Raw genomic sequence first — 15294 nt, forward strand, 5'->3', positions numbered from 1 at the left:
GACTTAGCTTGGAAAAGAGAGGGCTCTGAGGAGACCTCATTGTGACTTTCCAATGCTTGAAGGGATCTTACAGGCAGGAGGGGAATGGACTTCTTACATGGTCTGTTAGTGAAAGGACAAAGGGGAATGGCTTTAAACTAAGAGGGGGGAGGCTTAGGTTAGCGTTAGGGAGAAATTCTTAATTCAGAGGGTTGAGACACTGGCACAGACCACCCGGAGAGGTTGTGAGCCTCCTATCCTTTGGAGGCACTTAAGGCTGGGTTGAATGGGTTCCTAGACAGCTTGATCTAATAGTTGGTGATCCACTGGAGCCTCCTATGAGGTTCTATTAAAGCTATGTGTTCTGGGTTATCTGTTCTGAATGTGAATCCCTTGAGTGCTGCAGTTCTGGAGGCTTCATGAATGACTCCAAGAGAGAAGACCTTCTTTCCAAGGGAGCATCTCAATGTGTGGAGCTAAGGTAGGAATGGGTGTTCTGGATAGCAGGTAGGGAAAAATAAGAGTTCTCTCAGGAGAGCTGTAGTTGGTATAGCACTCTTCTTCTTGCTTATGCTGTTCTGAGTACAGTTTTCAGCCCTCTGCTGATGTAATTAAATTTTCCTGTATACCTTTTCTGCAGGGCAGGAATTGTCCTATTTATTTTGTGGTTCTGGCAAAATCAATTTTGTTACAATTCCCCCTCACACTTGCGTAGCTTACTATGCTGACCAGTCAGCAGCTCTGCAGAAAGCGTCATAGCAATGCTGCCTCTCCAGTTCTGCCAGCCTGTGTGGCTGCCCAGTATAGCTTCTGAGATACTGGCCCCACTGAGCTTTTCCACATTCTTCATCATTCACCAAGCAGACCTTGGAACAGATGAGGTACAGCAGCAGAGGACTTGTTCTGGAGATTGTTGTATACATTTTGCCAGGATAGGAGGGAACGGAAAGCTGGGTCATTATGTATTTCAAAAAAAGGAGAAGAAAAGATTGAAACTTCCTTCTTCTAAAAAGCCCTGAAGCTCAGGAGCTGCTTTACTCTGTCCTCCTTCTTCCACTTTGTGAAAATTATACCAGTCCAACAAGCTCTGCTACTTACTCACCCTTTACTTCCTGGAAAACAAAGATGTAGAACTGGAAAGGAGCTTATGAGTTAATGAGTCTAGGCTCTCTTGCCTCAGCAAGCACGTTGCTTGGTCCCTTTCTTAAACTTATCATATTTCTTCTAAAAGTTCTGTTTGGTTGTGGTTTCTTTTTTAGTTTTTTCTTCTTTTTTTTATTACTTTTTTTTGGATCCTGAATCCTACATCTTGTGTTCAGTACTGTTCGTGTAGCTTGTAGACCAAGAGTGCTCGCCAGTTACATGAAAAGTCTATCAGCCTTTGCCAGGAGCTCTTTGACCATGCCCAGCTTAACCTGGTGCTCAGGTGCTCCTTGCTCCTTGTACCTTCCACTGGGCTGGGTTGGCTCCCTGCCTGACCTGATTCCTTTATGGCTCTCTCTAGTGTCTTTACATTCGTAGCTGTCTGCTCTAAGAGGCTGCTACTTGGTTCAGACAAACCTGGTGCACAGGATAATAGGCATGTAAGAAGGTGTGGAAATGTCTTTAGGGAGGAGAGTAGCATAAGAGAGCTTCACAAAAGGAGTGGTGTTTGCAGGAGACCGAGGTACTTGGAATGTGGGAGGCGGCTTTACCTATTAGACAGGGTCTGGGTGGGATGTATGGGGCCAAAATGAGACCAAAAAATGGGAAAGGAGTAGGAAACTGGAGCTCAAGTAGAATAATATAGGAGGTGTAATTGGGTGTAACACTGAGCCTTGAGAAACAGAGGACGGGCTGTCATTTATCAGGAAATGGCAAGAAATAATGCAGAAGGAGGGTGGCATAGGAAAAATCAGTAGGAAAGGAACAGGGTTTTGGCAGTTTAATTGGTGTGTTCTTTCATTGAAAAACACATTGCTGCTGTACAGAAAACTGTGTTTGTGTTATGGGGCAGGTATGGGATGACTGTGCGCCGTGCAATGCAGAAGTGTAAACTTCTCTCTCTTTGTATAAAAGCTCCAAGGATATCCCAAACACAAGACCCTGGATTTCAGATTTCTCTGTTTAGTCTGTGTGCTATAATTTAATCTAATATGACAAAATATTTGTAAGCACACATTTGTTTTGTCATGTGTATGTTTTACTTCTTATTTAAAACAGAATTAGCATTTCATATGTGATATTCTCTCTTTAAAAGAAAGGGGGGGGGGAAGAAGACTGCTATCCAATGCTGGTCTAGTCATTTGCTAATCTGCTCTGATCAAGTTTTATGACCTGGGATCATGCTAATCCCCAGTGGTCATGTAGTTACTATAGTTTCACCGATAGAGCAAGGATTGCGTGCTGCAAGGCAATGCAGCACCAGTTCATAGCTGGGGTAATTCTGGATGTGGGCACGGACCACATGTAGACCCCTCTGTACCTGGATGCAGTAAGCAGCACATCTCTACCACTCATTCCTCTTGTTCTGCTCTGCTTGCATGCTACTCAGAGATGTTTTGTTGTGCTTCTGGATTTTCAGTGACTTTGGAGTTTAAAGTTGTATGTTGGGGAAAAAAAAGAAAAGAAAATTTGTACAGATCTTGTGTCCTACTTCATAAAAAGTGGTTTTGTTGTTGTCTTGCAGATAAGTAATCCTCCTAGGACAAAGGTTACAGTAAGTTTTATGGACTCAGTGGATGAACTTTGGGTGTGGGTATCAATAGTGCTGTGCTGTTTTAAAGACGTTTTTCTTCCCAGTTGATCTCTGCATCCCTCAGTTGTCACCATGTGTCAGATAGGAATGAAAACTATTTTTACTTCATAAATCCCAGTGACTCTTAGGAGAGGGGGTGCTACCATGTTAGTTTGTTTGGGGCAAAAATTGGGGCAAAGCAAGATAAAGCATCAAAGATTCCTATCTGTATGGCTTATCTGCTAAGAGATATGCTGTAAGTCTGTTTTATGCTCACAAAAAGGAAAACTCCATCAAAAAGTGTGGTATTGCTTACGTAAATGCTGCCCCGGCTCTGCCTATGACAAACTGGTGTTTATTAGAAACCTATGCAGCCTCAAGAGTTGGGTTTATGTGACATTGATTTTTTGACCCATTGCTGTAAATTGCATGTAAATTTAAATTCATTGATTCAAATTGCACTGGGATTATAAGTGTTATTAATTGGTGCACAATTTCCTCAAATGCCTTCACCCTCAGGAGAAGCTGCAGATGCCGGGTGGGATGTTGTTACATGCACGTTTCCATTTCAGCCCTGTGTAGGGCCCTACAGAGGGGCAGGATGCGGCCATACCTCCCCACTGCATTGCTTTGTGACCAGAGGAGTTGGCTCCAGAAGCATCAGCCTATGTTAAGCATCTTTCATCAGCTTTGACTTTGCTAATGGCATTGATTTGCTTTAAATACTTCTGCCATTTCAGATTCTCAGTCCCTTGTCAATGGAATGGGATGTGCCTCCTTTTGAATCTGAGATGTAGAAACCTTCCTGTTCACTTGCCAGACAAGCTCTACTTTGGGTGTAGAAAATACAGTTATGTATCCCCAGCAGACTGTCTCCTCTCTCTTGCGTATCATATCCCTTCTCAACCTGGAGGTAAAAGCCAAGATGTCACAAAGTAGGCAGCTGCTTCTTCCTAAAACACTTATGAGTCAATTCCCAGTGGGCATGAAGATGAAGATAACCCAGAGTGCTTGCAGGGACAGGCTCCATTCGTCACCTAGCAGTTTCTTGCTTGTCTGTTTTAACCCTCTCTGACACTTTTCATCAGTCTTACCATTTCCAAGTCTTGTCAGCCAGGAAGGCTGGCTTGCCCACCAGGTGTGGCAGGAAACTGGGGTCCAGGAACATCTGACCTGAATCTTAAACTGGCATGCATTGAAGGTGTTTGTGAGCTTCTATTTTACTGAATAACTGCAGCTCTTCTGTTGCTATGAAAGCAGCTACTGACACTGCGTGTTAGATATCTGGCAGTTCATGGGCTGATATCTCTGTATGTTGCCACTCCTGATGATGTGGCGTTTCCTATCAGTAACAATTACACAACACTAACTGTGAATTAGAGATAATTGCTGAATTATTTTGAATATCTTGGGGAAAAGCTCTATAATTGTCTAAGATGCAACAGATGTATGTTGTCTGCCTAAACAAGAAAGGACTTGATACAGAAATCTCTCCAATCTGAATACAGCACTTTCTTTACTACAGGTAAATGAAAATGGCATACTGACTGATGGAGAAGAAACAACTGCAAGTTGGAGTATTTATTCATTGTGTGCCCATGTGTAGCCTTAAGAGCAAAAGCCTATTTATAGAGGATTAATATCATAATCTTTGTTCTTTTGTTTTAACGTCTTGTAGCTGAACTGTCTTCTGGAGAGAATGAAAAGAATGGAGTGGAAGTGTGGAAAGAGTGGAAAAGGCTGGATTGTGCTCAATCATGAAGCAGCACCAGGCTGATATAGGATGCCACTGCCTATTATATCTCTGGGCAGCACCAGTCTGAGGGTGTTGAGGTGAGCTACAGTTTGCTTCATTTCATGAGGTTTTAAGGATTCTGGTTTTATGACTGTATTCTATCCATGGAAAATTCTCTGAGGTTGCTCATAGTTCTCATACTTATTTTCCCTGTGAACTCATGTTGTCAAACCCACCCAAATAATTAAATAGAAAAAAGCCTTTTTTTTTTTTTCTTTTTCCCTGCTATTTTTTCCTTTATATTTGAGGTTTATGGAGGTGCTCATGCTTTTCAATTATTTGCCTTAACCCGCAAAAACTAGAGATGTATTTGTTTAGAAACAGCCCCCCATCTGCTCCCCCATTCTCCAGATGAGAGCTGAGTGGCTCACCTCATCTTCTGGGTGGAAGGTTTTAAGAAACTCTTGCAGTGACGTGCGAAGTACTAAAGCAGGCTAACCAAACTGCAATTTATGTTCAAGAACACATCTTCTTTTGTGTGATGGCCTGGACGAGCAATAATGCCAATGTCTTGTGAAGACTGCAAACTGTTTTAAAAGAATTCTTACATTAAATTAAGTAGAAGCAGGAATGTTTTTCAGACTTTTTTTTTTAAATCTCACATTGCGTTATTACTGTCTCTGAATAGCTATTGTGCGCAAAAACTGAACTAAAAGCTTTGTGGTTTCTTCCAGTGTTTCACTTAACTCTTGATTAAGTAGTCACTGGTGTTTTTTTTAGGTCCTCCTGTAATTTGATGTCCTTCACTAATGCTCTCAGAAAGCCATGTATAAACAGAGCAAGTGCACTTTATGCCTATTCATTGTTTATTGCTGAAGAGGCCTAATTTTTTCCTGGCGTTTATTTTGAAGTAAGAGTTACTGTGCTCAACAGAGTAATTGGGCATAAAAGAAAAAAAATAATCTCAAGAGCAAGTGAAGTAGAAAAATTAGGACATCATTTCTCCAACTCTTCTACCTTAGGCATAAGCCCGAAGGTACATTCACGTTTAAACTTAATAGGTTATATGTTTGTGAATGTGCATAATAAATCAGTTATTCAAATGAAAAGTCAAATGGCAGCGGTTTGGAGCTCTGCATTCCCCCAGATTTTTCAATTTCATTGTTCTATTTCATTGTTTTCAATGCCAGCATCTTTGGAATATATTGCAATGTGACCTTGGATATTTTATGAAATAAGCCGTATATGAGCATGTCATTCCAAAATAAAATCCACTTATTTGCCACAGAAGGAAGGAGGTGAGCTAGAGATTTGTAATATCAGTACATTGTGCTAAGGGAAATTATAAAAGTGAATCACTTATTTAAGGCTGTCTACTCTGTTGTTATTATTTCAGAAAGAAACATAGTAAGATTATGCCAAAGCCACTCCTGTTTATACAGAAAAAGGATTGTTTTGTGCCTTATTTTTTTTGTAAAGATTGAAGGCTTATCCACAAAATAGTAAGTATACATTGTTGCCCACTACTATATGTTGCACAGTAATTTGATTTTTCTATGATTTAATTTGTTTGGAGATTGAAAGACTTAACATATATATACTGCTTGGAAACAAAACAAAATATTTTAAACCCCAAGATGTTTGCTGTAGCTAGTATATTCTTTTTCTGTGCATGGGAGCTTGGTTGCTGGTATAGCTCTGCTAACATCACCTCTCTGTAAGCTGTGATTTCCTAGATCATACAATTTACATCAGAGTAGCTTACTCAGTTGACAAGTGTGGTTCTTTTCTAATTGGTGATAGTGATTTTTGCCCTGGAAAATGCTCTCATTTTTCAGTAGTGGATACTGCTAAAAGGAAGAGAGGGAGACACGTATTTAGACTGGCTAATGTATCTCTTCAGACTAAACAGAGACTTACAGAAAATAGTGAATCTGACAGAAGTTCGTAAATAGCCTATCTACCCTCTCCTACCACCTGTCCCAAGTTAGAGAGAGTAAGTTGTCTTGGGGGAGGGCAACAGGGAAGCATGGAATATGGGAAGAGACAAGAGAATTGTGTCTGAATATAAGTAACTTTCTGACACTACATACATCTACCTTAAAAAAAAAAAAAAAAAGTCACACATCAACATCTAACAAGCTATCCATCAAAGTGAGGTATAAGAAATAAAAGAAGTGTGTAGTAAAAGGTAATCACAATTTACAAAGAGTCTACTGTGTGGGAGGGTGAAGGAAGAAAAAACTCTGGAGGTGAGTATTGTGATTCATTTTGCAATAATTAATATGAAAGAGTCTTAATCAGTTATAAAACATAACCAAATTAATTAAATAACAATTGACATAAATTAACTGTACGTACTTGCACTTTTTATCTATTTTACTCCTGAGAGTTTTTTATGAGCATCTACAAGATACAGGGATCTTTTGCTAATTAATTAACCAGTTGTGGTCCTGTTCTGCAATGCTGTGTAGCAAACTATAACTATTAGACTCTGGCCAAGCCATGCCCTGGCATTATCACTTATTTTTTTCATTGGTCTGCTATGGAAATCTTCCCTTATGAGTCCTGATCTGCTGTTAAGATCATCCTGAGTACTCACTTTTGTCTGCTGAGGGCATACTGTCTGGAACAAAAAATATTCAGCCTCTCTCATAGCATTAGATTGAGATCAAATTGCTTAGTGGTAAAGTTTTCCAAAAAAGAATAGCAGATATTTGCAGGACAGCAGCTTACTGCTTTTTGCCAGCAGCATCTCACTAGTCTTCACAGATGAAGTGTAGAGTGTGGCATTGCATACCAAAGAGGATGGTGGGACTTAAGGCAAATTGGAGAATGGTTAAGGGCTCTTGACTATGTCACCCTTTTCTGGAGCTCAGAAATGATGCTACTCACCAACTGCAAGCAGAGGAGGGTGGCCCAAAGGGAGCATAACATGCAGCGCATGCAGCCACATCAGCCTGCATGTTTGGCAGTCGTCTATAAAAGGGAGTAAGTCCAGAATGCAGCACAATGGTAGTAGTAAACACAAGTGGTAAAGTAAGACCTTTGCTTTAGAATGGTGGGATGAAATCTTACTCTGTTGGATCCAGAATATCATCTATTAGCTGCAGAGATCATCTGCTTCTGGAGAATCAGGTACTTAAGCAGGAAATGAGGAGAATTTGAGAGTGGTAGGTAGTATCTTGTGGTCAATTCCCCATCTTCAGATTGTCAAGGTGCTCCTTCCATTTCATCACAAATGTCTCTACTCCGCAGTCTGAAAATGTGTAGCCTGCTGATTTCCTGTAATGCCATCAATCATGGTAGGTTTTCTTGGAAACAATTGTGCTTTCATGTTTTAAGTCACCAGTTGTTGTTAAGGTATGCAAAAGATATGGGAATGTTGCTGGGAGTTGGGCAAGACCATGAGGAAAGAGAGGAACTTCCATTTGAAACTGCACTGCTGTGAGGGGCTCTGAAGCACAGCAGGCACGTTGCAGGACTAGGTCATAAGTTTTTTCTCAACTGTTCTGTAGTTAGATGAACTGTTACTGTGTGGAGAAAGTTCAAATCTCAGCACCCTCTTAGTCCTAAATGCATGCTTCTCCCTGTCATTCTGCCATGGCTTTCATAGGAGAAGGTCAAAGTGCAGGTACGAGTGTGGTGTGTGCTGTGCTTGGCATTGCCACATGAGACAGGCATCTGCAGTCTGTTTGTCCTGCATCACGGTTCAAATCTGTGATGCTTTCTGCATCCCCCTTTGCTCTTGGATTTTTTTTTTTCCATAAAGTTATCTAAAGAGCTCCTGTGAAATCAAGTTCAGTGTAGATTGTGGGTTTTGCTCTCCTCCACTCCTATTGCTGACTGCTCCAGCAGTTCTGATCAAATTCCAAGTTTGCTGTAGCTAAGACGCTTTATCAAGGGAAAACATGCTGTATGCAAAGCAAGTTGAAGTGCCCTCTTAAGAAATGAGGTTTGACTTTCTGTGATATCAAAAAGAGCATTAAACCAGAATTTAATCCATCCTGGGAAATCATATTTCACAATCTAATGCCTGTAGCCCTTTTCCTTTTGATATGAGGATCAGAATTTTGATCTCTCTCGTGGTTTGCCTAAACATTTTCTGTTAAATGACAGCAAGTTAATAAGTACAAAATAGTGGGTGGTTAAGTACCGTTTAGCAGGCCAGCGCTTTGCCTAAATGGGAAAGCTCTTTGTATAAGATAAGGAGTAAATTGGAAACAGTGGAATTAAATAGTGTAGCCGCATCTTGTAGACACTCCTGTTTTGGTATTAAATGAGCTAGGGTTATTTCAGTTTACAACTTACAAAGACTTTTAAACTCAGCAGTGAGTCTTATCCTGGAACAAAGGTCTATCCACATGAGTAAGTTTCATGAATGCATCTCTCGCTGCTCTTAGTGAAAAGAAAAAAGCCCACATATGCTACTTGTGAAGTGTCTCCTTCGATAACATGTGATAATGTGGAACAATGGAGTGGGCAAGCTCGATAAGAATTTCCAGTAGCTTTGTGCTGAGGGAAAGGAGCTATGATAGCTGTGCGGAGAGCAGTTTGTTGTAGACTGATGAAATGACAGCTTTTGTGACATGATGAGAGGGGAGCTGATACCTGAGTCAGTAATGGACTGCCAAAGCCAGGGTAGAATTATCATGCTGGAACACTGTTGTGAAAGCTGTTGTAAGCATCATGTGCTCCTCTTGGGTGTCATGGTAAAGACGGTAGTAAGGCAGTGTCAGACAGAGGTGATGTTAGGATAAATACTAGTATGGCTGTGCCTAAGGATCTTCTGAAATGCCAGTAAAAGTAGAAACGTGAAGAAGCTTATAGTTACCCTTTTAAGGAGAGTATGGTATCTCCTGCAGTTAGACTCTACATCACCCTTCCTCCATTGTTAGATGATCATGGAGTGATCATAATTGCATACCCTTAGTGTGGATATAAGCCATGCAAACTTAGAGAAATTTTAAAGCCTTTTGAATGTTTTCTTTAAGGAGAAACAATAATGAATCATAGAATTCTTAGAGTTAGAAGGGACTTTTAGAGTTCATCTAGTATGACTCCCTTGAAACAAACAGGGACATCCACAGCTCGACCAGACTGCCCAGGGCCTGATCCAGCCTCACCTTGAAAGACTTCAGAGATGGGGTATCAACATCATCTCTGGCCAACCTGTTACAGTACCTCACCATCTTCTCTGTAGAACTCATACTACACAAATCACCACTCTTTAAGTTTGAATCTTATCACAACAGACCTTACTAAAGAGCCTGTCCCCTTCTTTCCTGTATCTTCCTATTAGATACTTCAGATACTATCAGGTCACCTTGGATCCTTTTTTTTTCCAGTCTGACCAGCCCCAGCTCTTTCAGCCTAATCCTCATAGGAGAGGTGTTCCACCCCTTTGCTCATTTTTGTTGTCCTCCTCTGGATGCACTCTACACAGGCCCATGTCTCTCCAGTACTTAGGACTCCACATCTGGATGCAGTACTCCAGGTGAGGTCTCACCAGTGCAGAGCAGAGGGGCAGGGTCATCTCTTTCAACTTGCTGGCCATGCTGCGTTTGGTGTAGCCTAGGATCTGGTTGGCTTTCTGGGCTGTGAGGGCACGTTGCTGGCTCATGTCCAGCTTTCTATCCACTAGTACCCCCAGGTTCTTTTCAATGTCAGGACTGTGCTCCACCCTTTTATTGCCCAGCTTGTATTCATAGTGGGGGTTGCTACAACCCAGGTGCAAGATCTTGCATTTGGATTTTTTGGGCATAATGATATTCTTCTGCACCCAAGCCTGCTCAAGTTTGTCTAGGTCCCTCTGAATGTGTTGACTGCAACCTGCAGCTTGCTGTCATCAGCAAACTTGCTGAAGGGTGCACTCAACCCCCTCTGCTGATGTCAGTGATGAAGATATTAAAGAGTACTGGTCCTAGCACTGAACCCTATGGGAGACCACTTGTTACTGCTCTCCATCCAGGCATTGAACCATTGACTGCCAGCCACTCTATGGACTTGATCCTGCAGCCAGTTCTTTGTCCTTTGAACAGTCCACCCATCAAATTCATATCCCTCCAATTTGGAGAGAAGGGTGATGTGGGGTACCTTATCAGAGGTCTTACTGAAGTCCAGATAGATGACATCAGTGGCTCTTCCCTTGTTCTTTAGTGGCACCATGATAAAAAAGCTGCTAGGTTGGTCAAGCAGGATTTGTCCTCGTGAGGCCATGCTGGTTCACGAACTGGGGGTATATCTTGAGTTCAGGCACTTAATAAACAATACCTATAAGTCCTGAATATTGATAGTACTAATCAGCAGAATAAAGTGTCTTGGCTCACTGTTCTTCTTTCTAGATCAGCCTGTTCTCTAGAGGTCTCTGTCAGATGTTTCTCCAAAGTATTGCCACAAATCCTTCCCCCTCTGTTGCAAATTGATTACCATGCTTTTCTGGTCAACTCTTATACATGCAAGGCTCCAGCAGACAGCTTACAGTTTCTGGCTTTGCCATTTTCTTCCTTCATCTGACACATAAGTTTGCTTATAAATCCCGTGGAAAACTGCTTAGGCTGCCTGACTTGGTTCCTATTTGCAGCTTCTTCATGGAATGTCTTACTAGTAGTTTATATTATCCGAGTTTCTTATTTTGTTAAAAGTTATGCCACTCTCTCCGTCTGTATTGCATTGTATTTGCCTGCTTCAGTGGGCATAACAACTGTGCTTTAGCATAGCCTAACTGCTCAAGGTGAACAGGAAAATACTTAAGGCCTTATATTAGGCAGAAGAGTGTAGTGTCTTCTATTAGGATTGGGGCAATCATATGGGAGCTGATCTTTTACAGAGAAAAGGGGATTATATTGCAACAGCTTACAATTTAAATGTTGCCAGAGTATTACAGGCTTCCTCAGTGCTTGCTAAGCAAACGAGTTCACTGGTAAGGAAAAGGAAGGTACATTAGGAAGTTTCCAGATTGTTCTGCACCGCATTGTGGGGTGTAATGAAAAGGTCCCATACAGCTCCGTACCTGCTCCTGGGAGAAATTTCACTAGCTCAGTGGGACTCTGCTCAGAAAGTGACACCTGGATATGTTGTTGCGTATGTGTAGATGAATTACAGATGGATTAATATCGGTGCTGCAAGGATGAATGCCTGCACTGTGGTGCTATGTCTTGACTGACTCTACAACTTGCATCAGCAGACTGAAGGAAAAAAAAAAGTTACATTATAAAAAGAAAATTAAAACATTTTCCATTTTTTTTTTTCTTTTCAAACTGACCCAAGAAGGTCTAAATTAAATTAAGTTGGCAGGTTCAAGTGTGACTCAACTCATTGTTTTCATTCTCTCCTTTTGGCAGCCTTTGCTAATTCCAGATGTTAGTTCTCTAACCACATGGAAAAAATTCTTATTGAAAAGGAGGGGTGGGGAAGAGGGTGAGAGAGAGGGAGAAACTGTTTTCCTGCATTTGGTACATTTTTAAAGCAATGATGATATTGCGTAGACAGTGTTAATGTGCAGCAGGCACTGAAACTAGCTGGAGGCATGCCCGGGAGGAGACAGCCCCAAGATAAAAGCCTCTGTGTTATAGGGGAGGAATAAGAAGAAAGCCAAAAGCAGCTATTTCAACAAAATGGTGTTCTGTCATTCTAGGACTCATTTGTTGGGAATTGTAAGGGCAGGACAAATGGGGAATTTAGCGTGACCCACTGTACTGGGGAAGCTTGGAGAGTGATAGTATCACGTCAAGGAGGGAATGACTTTTTCTTGCACTGTGATCACAGAGGAATATATGTTTAACTCATAAATAATGCCTTACTTTGAATGGAAAAAGGATTTGTATTATCTTAGACAGTGTGCTCTTAGAGCATATGAATCCACTTATTTTGCTTGACTTACCTAGCATTGTGCAGCTTAGGGACAAATTGAACACTTCCTAATTTAATATAGCATGTAAGCTCTTGTGTATTGCTGTAATGTTATGTTGCAAGGTGGTTGCAGACTCCCCTTTTGTACTCTTGAGGTATCCTTCAGGATTTGACAACTCTAGTGGGTCTGAACCGAACCACCCCTGTGCTGCAGGGGCTAAAGGGCAGTCCTTTCTACAGTTCATAGCACAAGGTGAAAACAAGAAGTTATGGACTGAAGCATGTAGGAATTGTGCCTCTTGGCAATGCACAATAATATTTGGCAGAGGAAAGTGGAGTTCCCAAGCTCACTTCCCACCGAAGGAAAACATCTGCTCCCAAGCTCTGGAGCAAAGCTACACCTTGTGCCACCATCAGTGCTTGCCCTTCTGTCTGAGCAGGACACCTGAGAGCGTAAGCATGTGAGCTTAGGACGCTCCACAAATAAATATTGTACAGAAGATCACCCATTGACCTGTTGAGAGCTATCGTACAGGGTACCATAATCTTATTAATAGAAGCTGGTTTAGTGAATACACAGTAGCAGGCTCAGAACAAAGCATACAGGAGGAAAGAGCAATGTGCTTTTGAGAACAGTGAGTTTTCTTTCTTAAATGAAGCTTTTACATAAAGGACCTCCTTATAAGACCAAGTTTTGGAGTTTCTTATTCTTAGGGGAGAAAAATCCCTTTTTCTATAAAAAGAGAGGCCAGCCTGCATCTAATTGATTAGCTCACTATAGTTTACTTTTTTTTTTTTGCTGATTCTGTTTTTTTTTTTTCCCCACAAAGCACAAGATGCAGTAAGAAGATATGGTGCTAGCAAAAAAAAAAAAAAAAAAAGAAAGGAAAAGAAAAGAAAGAGGGGTTTTCTGTCTGTAGGTGGTTCTGTACTGAGAGTCCAGAGAGAAAAAAGTAATGCTCTGTTACATCTTTTGTTGGTAAAAGTAAGAACTGTTACTGGAAAATACTGTTTTGAGATTAGCTGGTGGTAAGCCATGACTAATGCTCATTGTGTCACTGTGTGCTTGCTTTTGGGTTACTAGGTCTCCCTCCAGCCCCCTCACTTGTTTCACGTAGCTGACAGCCTGCCGAAAATTGTACTGTCAGGTCTTCAGTACAGGGACTGCTTTTTCAAGATTGTCTGCGTATTGCTTAATGCAACGGGGGTTCTGGCTCAAGACTGAAGGCTTTGGGCATTAGCATAGCAAAAATAGTAAATTCAGTATTGGTTCTTGGTTGCGCTGACCTTTGCAGCCTCTGGGTCACTTCAGTTTTGGGACTCTGGGAACACAGAGCCAATGTTGGGTTTCATTCAGGGAGTAGAAGCCAAGTCTCCAGCCATGTTCATTGTGAAGTTTTCAAAATGGAAAACAATTGTTGATTCAAGTCCAAGATATTTTCTGGCTCTGGTAATCTTGTGTTCAGCATGATCACAATTAAATACATTCAATATTGGGTTTAGGGGCTTAGTGGGTTGTATTGTGTTAGAAGCAAGAGAAAACAATACATTTGTTACTGGTTTTTGTTTTATTTACTTAGTAGGGCATTTACTTACTTGGGGTTCTCTGGTTTTGTGGGTAACCCTAAGGATCTTATTGCAAAGCTAGCAATGATTGCTTTACTTTTCAGTAAAAATAAAAATGTGAAAGGCCACACAGCTATTATCTCCATGTATTTCAGATGGAACATGCCCTACTAGGCTCCTTCTGGCACATTAACAAAAAACTCTGTCCCACTTCCCCAGATGATCAGCGATAAGATACTGTGCTGGGAAATGATGTGATGATACAATAGCTACCGGCTAAGGAGTGCTTGTTCTAGCACTGACTTTTGGTGAACTATTCTGGACCAGATTCAGGCAGGACTACTGCAGACAACAGTAGCTACAAAGTTATAACAAGCATATATTTTTCCCAGAGCATATGAGAGCTTGCCAGAAGGGTTCACCCAAAGCTAGACAAAACATTCTTGGCAACGTTGCCTCTGGTTTGGGTTGCTTCCTTCTGTGTAATGTAGGAAGACAGTATAAGAGCTACACTGCCTGAAAGGAAGATCTAAAGAATTAAGTGTCCCAAAAGAGAAAATTAATTTTGTTCTGTTTCAAGGGCGCATTTGAAAAAAGTATTTGTTTACCTTGGTGACGTCACTTAAAAGAAACCATTAAACAATTTGGATTTTCAAGCTCCCCTTGCAAGAGGCAAGGTAAAGAGTATACTTTTGAGGTCAAATGAGTCTACTGAAATATCAGCCTGGCAAAAGCTGCCAATATTATTGCTAACAGTATTTAAATGCATTTCTGTAATGTGGTTCATCTAGGTCTCCATACTTGGTCTGTAGGTAGCTGTTTCCTTCAGCAGCAATCCAGAAGATTCAGGAGGTTGATAGTGATATAAAAAGAATGCAGTGTCACCCATCTGATATGTGAAAATAAAAGCAAATAGGGAATGTGCGATCTTTAGATTGTGTTTAGACTTGTAATTAAAAAAATACTGATTTACAATCATGAAGTTACCTCAGAACTGCTGCTTAAGATTTTAGTTATAAAGGAGAAGCTAAGCATGCTTGGTCGCTCATCCGTGAGGACAGCTGTCCTAATTTATAGATGAAGAGATAGGAGGATCAATAGTGTCAAGCACAGAAGAGATATTAAATTGGGTTGAGTGGAACCTGAAGGTCCCTAAGGTTTGTGATGAATACATTCAGTCAATGGAACAGGACTTTATTTCATCATTTCATGTGGCTCTTCTTATTTCTTACATACGTGGAAAGTCAAAGTGAAATGTCAAAGTGGAAGGAACATAAGGCGTTCTGTTTTGTTTTTAATATGAACTTAATAAATGCGTATGCATAACAGCTGTATTGTCACTTGTAGCTGTTGGTCAAAAAGCATATGGAAGATAATTTTGAAGTGTTTTCTGCTATGCTTAGCAGTTTCAGGGTTTTTTTGATTTGGTGGAGTGCTTTGCTGTCTT

General features: G+C 41.0%; 1 long non-coding RNA gene across 1 annotated transcript; it reads left to right on the forward strand.

The window, feature by feature from the left end:
• Positions 1-4154: 4154 nt before the first annotated feature.
• On the forward strand, positions 4155-5905 carry LOC122182956. Its single transcript, XR_006180048.1, has 3 exons — positions 4155-4220; positions 4374-4528; positions 5827-5905. It is a non-coding gene; the product is annotated as an uncharacterized LOC122182956 (long non-coding RNA).
• The last annotated feature ends 9389 nt before the right edge of the window (positions 5906-15294 follow it).

Source organism: Lagopus leucura, unplaced genomic scaffold (assembly GCF_019238085.1).
Source record: "Lagopus leucura isolate 7727_CA_CO unplaced genomic scaffold, USGS_WTPT01 Super-Scaffold_73, whole genome shotgun sequence".
Lineage (NCBI taxonomy): Eukaryota > Metazoa > Chordata > Aves > Galliformes > Phasianidae > Lagopus > Lagopus leucura.